This window comes from Mus pahari, chromosome 19 (assembly GCF_900095145.1).
Source record: "Mus pahari chromosome 19, PAHARI_EIJ_v1.1, whole genome shotgun sequence".
NCBI classification, from domain to species: domain Eukaryota; kingdom Metazoa; phylum Chordata; class Mammalia; order Rodentia; family Muridae; genus Mus; species Mus pahari.
Genome location: NC_034608.1, coordinates 3,646,351 through 3,653,257, shown reverse-complemented (window position 1 = coordinate 3,653,257; position 6,907 = coordinate 3,646,351). Strand labels below are relative to the sequence as shown.

At 42.6% G+C, this 6,907-nt stretch overlaps 1 pseudogene; it reads left to right on the top strand.

Annotated features, from left to right (window-relative positions):
- Window positions 1-1,212: 1,212 nt before the first annotated feature.
- LOC110336873 overlaps window positions 1,213-6,907 on the top strand; it is a 10,904-nt pseudogene continuing 5,209 nt past the window's right edge.

The window sequence follows — 6,907 nt, the reverse complement described above, 5'->3', positions numbered from 1 at the left end:
TGGGCTAGTCTGTGTTTCTTTTGTAATTTGTTAAATCTGAACCCCCTAGCTCTCACACTACTTTTTTGCTGCTTTGCAACAGAGGCAACATTGGTTTTATCAACTCCTCTGTAGGACCATTCACTGTACAGTAGAACTCCTCTATAGGACCATTCACTGTACAGTAGAACTCCTCTATAGGACCATTCACTGTACAGTAGAACTCCTCTATAGGGCCATTCACTGTACAGTAGAACTCTTCTATAGGACCATTCACCGTACAGTAGAACAGCAGTCCACTGGCTCTCAACCTTCCTGATGCTGCCACCCTGATACAGTTCCTCATGTTGTGGTGACCCCCAACCATAAAATTATTTTCATTGCCACTTCATAACTGTAATTTTGCTACTGTTATAAGTCATAATGTAAATGCCTTTGGAGATAGAGGCTTGCCATAGTGGTCAAGATCCGCAGGTTGACAACTGCTGACCTGAACTCAGGGCTTAGCCATTGGGGGAATAGTTATTGAGTGGGTTAGGGATACAGTTCAGTTGACAGAGTGCTTTCCTAGAATGAATAAAATCCTGAGTTGGACCCCCAGGACTCAGGATGAGCAGGCAAGATGATCAGAGGTTCAAAAACATCTTGGCTATCATAGCTAGCTTGAGGCTAGCCTGGACTACATCAGATTTTGTCTTTTAAAAGAAGAAAAGAAGCTGGATGGTTGGTGGTACTCGCCATTAATCCTAGCACGATTTTAATCTTAGGAACTACAGATGAAATGCTAACATTATTACTATGTACAAAACACATGAAATACTAACATGTTGAACAAATAATAGCATGAGATAAAAATTAAGTTACTAACACATTTCATTTAAGATTCACTATGTAGTCGGGTGATGGTGGTGCACGCCTTTAATCCCAGCACTCAGAAGGCAGAGTCAGGCAGATCTTTGAGTTTGAGGTCAGCCTGGTCTACAAAGTGAATTTCAGCACAGCTAGAAAGACACTGAGAAACCCTGTCTCAAAAAGAAAGAAAGAAAGAAAGAAAGAAAGAAAGAAAGAAAGAAAGAAAGAAAGAAAGAAAGAAAGAAAGAAAGAAAGAAAGAAGACGAAAGAAACAAAACAAAACAAAACAAAACATGTCATTGAACACCTATTCCCTCAGATCTTTGGGTATAATACATAGAGGCCGTCAGAGGAATTGGTGGGGAGCCTATAGCTAAGGGCATGTGCAAAGACTGGCAGCCTGACTTGGAGATAGACGGGAAAGCTGGGGCAAGAGGCATGCGCAGCGCAGAGTAACTGAGAAACTTCAGCTCATAGGCTTCCAAGCAGGGAGGTATCGCAGGTGGCAGCCCTCAGCAGCCCGTTGGGAGGCAAGGATTCAGTTGATGACAGCACAGCCCAGATTTCCTAAGGGTTAAAAAATCCTAGATCCAAAGAGTAAAGAACAGTAAAAGCCCAGGGCCTTCTCCTGTACCACCACCCACTCCACGCCAAGTACCTTTGTGCTACAACTGCTGTGTTCTCTCTCAGAACTTGGCGTCCCTAATTAGCATCGACCAGAGGAGGAGAAAACCCTAAGAGGTTTAGCAAGGGGTCTGAGGATTCTTTGCCAAGGTGACTGACCTTTAAAGCTTTATTGAGATTTGATTCACGGAAGTCAAAACTGCACCAAGCATACAACTCAGTGTTATTGCTTCAAGTAAATTTATAAAGTGGTAGTTCCTTGCTCTCGACCTCTTTCTGGATCAGCTGTGGGTCATCGCCAGCATTTGCTCTCAGAACACCTCCACCCACCCCTCACAGGAAAAAAAAAATCCCCTTTCTACCAGCCCAGTTTGTGTGGGTTGTGGCTCCCAGCCGCAGGGAAGCATCCATCAGTTTGTCTTTAGGTTTTCCATTCCCAACATCTCATAGAAATGTAATCTTTGCTATTTGCCATCTCTTCTTTTAACTAATCAGCCCTTAATGTTTATCAAGGTTGCAGTTTTATCAGGAGTTTGGTATCCCTCTTAAATGGTTTGAGAAGCTCAGAACGGCACCGCTGGAGATTCAGGTGAGTTGTGGAGAATACTGAGTGTGACTAGAAAAAGGAGGGCTGCCCCCTCCCCGCGCGCCCCCCCCCAGTCTCATCCTACCCCCCAACCCCCATCCTTAAGTTTGGCTTCTTTGGCCAATTTCTCTTTACCCTGGATTGAACACATGCTTGTTATTTTTTATTTTACTGACGGGAAGACTGTTAAGGATGCTCTCTTAGTTCTCTGCCTGGCTTGGCTTTAGATCCAGGCCCTCTCCCTTGTTAGTAAAGCAACTCTTGTGTCTTAGTTCTCGGGGGAACACCCGGTTTCTGGATTAAATGAGTTATTGAAGAGAAAGTGATTGCCTAGATTCAGCCATCTGGCTGAAAACATTTGCTCTCTGTTTCCTGCGGGGATTCTTACTTCCATCTATGTATCCATCCACCCATCTACCTCTTGATGAACTCACAAATAAAATAAAATTAGAAGAAAAAAAAAAAAAAAAAGGCTGGATGTGATGGAAAATGCTCTTAGTCCCTGCACTTGGTAACAAAGGCAGAAAGTTCTCTATTAGTTTGAGACCAGCTTGGTCTACACAGAGTCTTGCAGGCCAGTCAGGGCTTTTATAGGAGGCCCTGTCTCGGAAACAAACAGACAAAAGGAAAAGGTAAAATCCTCATGAAGGCTCCATGGCTTCAAAATGGCCTTTTTAACTGTATAGAAGTCTACTGGGATGTATGGAGTTTGGACCAGAGCACGAGTCTGAGTGGTCATATTAACCTAGCTGTGGGATAGTTTTACTCATGAGCTCACTATCTCTATTCTTAGAAAGAAATACCTTAAAATATTACCTTTATTTTCATTTTTGTGTGTGCATGTGTGTGGGTACATGCCTACCACACTGTGTGAATAGAGGCGGGAGGACAAATTTCAGGGGTTTCTTTCTTCTTCCACTGTATGGGGACCAGGGGATCAAACTCAGGTCATTAGGCTTGGCAGCAAATTCTATTACCTACAGATCTATCTCATCTACCCATTTAGACAGGGTCTCTAAGCCAGGGTGGTTCCCCCCACATCTAGCTAGGCAAGTGTGACCCTTCCGTAGCCTTCTCCATTTTTTTTTTTTTTTTTTTTTGCTGTGCTGGAATCACAGGCCTACACTGCTATGTTTGGTTGTATGTAGTGATGAGGATCGAACCCAGGACTTTGAACATGTTAGACAAACATTTTACCAACAGATCTATACCTCTAGCTAGGATCCTGTGTTTGGGAAGAAAGAAAATGGTGGTATTAAATGTTGTTAATAAGCCCACTTTAAAAAAAAAAAAAAAAAAAAAAAAACCAGTCCAGGTCAATTTGTAATATAAAATTACTTGCTCACTTGAAGTTGATGGAAATTTAACCCTCCCTTCCCCCAAGATTATTTTCATAATTTTGGTACTTAATATTTTTCTTATAACAGTTGTTCAACTCTGGAAATGAGGTGTTTGCTTGATACATGCAGATGTATTTGATATAATCAAATGCTATGGAGGGTACATAGTCTGTGGAGGTAGAAACATGGGTTAGAGTCCCAACTTCTCTCCTTTTTCTTAACCTTTTGAGACCCGGGCTTCATCCACAGAAGTGGGTAACAATGGCAGGCTACCTTCCCTGGCTGTCAGGGGGATTAGCTAGAAATGTCTGACTGAGCTCAGCACCTGGCAGTGGAGGGGACATTGCGCAACTGTCAGCTGTTGTTATTTTCATTGTGCTGAGTTCCTTCCAATTAAAATCACTCGGGGATCATAAACCGCTGTGCACCAGTTAATTAAAAGGAACTGGGAAGAACTCCACTGGTTTCTAGGCCTTGGCACGCTTTGTGGGACGGATGAATTATCTGTTCCTTGAAAGTTGGAAGGAAGTTTCTGCTCCTACTAAAGTCACCATTTCGAGTCATGCCTTTTCCTCCCTTTTGAGGGGTGGGGTGGGGTGGGGAGATACTTATTAAAATACTCCCCTGACATTTAAATTAGGGTTTTAAAATTTTAATCCTAAGAATGGGGTTGGCCAACTCTTTCTGTAAAAAACAAAATGGCAAAATTTCAGACTTTATGGCACATGCAGTGCCTTATTTCTTAGGAATTATTTTAAAAGTGTGTGTGTGTGTGTGTGTGTGTGTGCATGCCAATTACCAAGTGACTGCAAAGGGTAGGAGACGTTGTTAGATTCTTGGAACCTGAAGCTACCAGGTGGTTTTGAGCTGACATGTGGGTGCTGAGAATTGAACCCAGGTTTTCTGGAAGAGCAGCCAGTGCTCTTAATCACAAAGCCATCTCTATAGCCTTACAATCTGGGTTTTAATGGTGACCAATTACTTAACCATTGAGCCATGGGATTTTGCAGCCAGTACCTAAGCCTCTCTGTACCTCTCCTCCTCTGTAAAATGGGATTTACTGGTCGTACCTACTGTAGACTGGTGTCATGTGGGTTTGGTAAGCGAACAGCTACAAAGTGCTTAGAACCGTGCCTGCCGTTTATCAGTCATTAGCTTTATTACTTCAAAATAAGGTACATTCGGGGTTTCGAGTGCCTGTGCTATGTTATTAAGATCTCTCTCTCTCTCTCTCTCTCTCTCTCTCTCTCTCTCTCCCTCCCTCCCTCCCTCCCTCCCTCCCTCTCTCCCTTTGATGCTCTTAAGATGTATAATGCATGTGAATTATTCCTTGGGAGGTGGAGGAAGTTGTCTATAAACTGACAAGGGCTTGGAGCACATTTTGATGAAGGCATTCCTTTGACATTGCCAAGTTCTTAGAATCTACCTTTCCAGAATGATACATTTCATTATGGCTTTCAAATTTAATAGCCTAGAAATGTACCCAGTGGTTATTGAAGAGTTCAGGCATCTGGCAGATTTGGAATTCATTCCTAGACCTACCATCCACACTAACTTGTAACCTGGAGGGGGATTAAAAAAAAAGAAAAAAGAAAAAAGAAAAAAGACAGTAACCTTTCAAGGCTCACCTCTCTTCTATAAAAGCTGGATAGAAAGAGCAGTTATGCCATAGAGTTCTTGCAGTAATTAAATACACCGTGTGTAAAGGGTCTGGGGTGGGGGCGGCTTACACATTGTAAAATTTTAATAAGTGATAGTTATTATTTTTACTATCCTCTAGGGCATTCACTCAGGAAGACCCATTTAAGATTAAAAGCCATTTGCTGGGTTCTCAAATGAACAGTGTTCTCCTCTTGCTGTACGGCTGAAGTGTCTACCTGTGGGGCCGGAAAAATGGCTCAGCTCTTAGGACTGTTTGTTGCTCTTACAGGGAACCAGAGTTTGGTTGCCAGCATTCAGCACCCAAGGAGCTCACAGCTGCCTGTAACTCCAGCCCCAGAATACTCACTCACTCCCCCCCCCCTCTCTCTCTCTCTCACACACACACACACACACACAGAGAGTCTTTTCCACTCACTCTTTTTTCTTTTTCTTATTTTTAAGACATGCCTAATTGTATAAGAATGAATTGGTTCCTGAAGCTTGCCTTCATGAGCCCGTTAGCTGTGCTTTCTCAAGGGTGGGCATCTCTGATGCTCAAGGGTGTGAGAATGTTGTAGAATACAGTCAGCAGCAGAGACTGAACCAGATTTAAATCTTGTGTCTCCCACCTTTTAGGTTCTGAACTTGAGTACATAATATCCTCTATGAGTTACAGGCTTCTTATCTTTAAAACAAGCATATCGGTCTCAGTTTCAGTAAGGCTGCTGGGTGGATTAATGTAGCCAGATGTGTATTTTTAATATCAGCTTTATTAAGCCATGATTCACATACCTAAGATTCGCCCATTGCAATTATATGATTTGGTAGCACCAAGTGTACACCAAGAGTCACCCAGCTATTACTGCAATCAATCTAAAGAAACCCTGACCTATGATCCCTGTTTTCTCTAGCCTTAGGCCACCATTAAATTTACTTTATAAATTTGCCTACTCTTGACATTTGTGTAATGAAATCATCTGATAGATGGGATTTTTTATGACCGGCTTCTTTTGCTTCGAAAATTGTTTTCCAACTTCATGCTATACTGTGTATCAGGACTTCATTTTATTTTATTATGTGTATGGGTGTTTTGCCTGTATGTATGTCTGTGTATCACATGCATGCCTGGTGCCCAAGGAGGCTAGGAGAGAGTATTGGATCCCCTGGGATTGTTGTGATCCATCATATGGTTGCTGGGCATGGCAACTCTGTCCTCTGTAGGAATAGTCTTAATTGCTGAGCCATCTCTCCTAACCTCTCTACTTCTTAACCACAGATACAATGATACATTGTGATCAGCAGTTCCTCCCACTCCAATTGAAGGACTGAGCTCCTGCAAACTCCAGCTTCTCTGCCACGATGGACCCTATCCTGGAACTGTGAGCTGAAATAAACCCTGTCTTAAGTTGATTTCATCATGGTGTTTTAGCTCAGCGACTAGGGAAGTAGCCAATGTAGCATTGCCTAGTCTTTTTAAAAGACACCTGAGAAGTTTAGGTAGACTTCTAAAGGGAACCACCAATCAAACTGAGATTTCAACTGCTGGTCCCCTAAAAATGAGTATAATTCTTTATGGTTTTCCAGCTTGGTGGCATAGAATTATGTATCATCGTGGCTGAAGAGTCTGACCTCTGGAGTGACTAGTTACTCAGCTTTGAGCAAGCTTCCATTTCCTTATATTGAAATATAAATGAGGGTGCCAGAGAGGTGGCTCAGAAATTAAGAACACTTGCTGCTCTTGTAGAGGTCCTGACTTTTGTTGCCAGGATCCATGTTGGGCAGCTCACAACCACCAATAACTCCAGATCTCAGGGATCTAATCCATACTTCTGGCCTCTGCACATCTCTCTCTCTCTCTCTCTCTCTCTCTCTCTCTCTCTCTCTC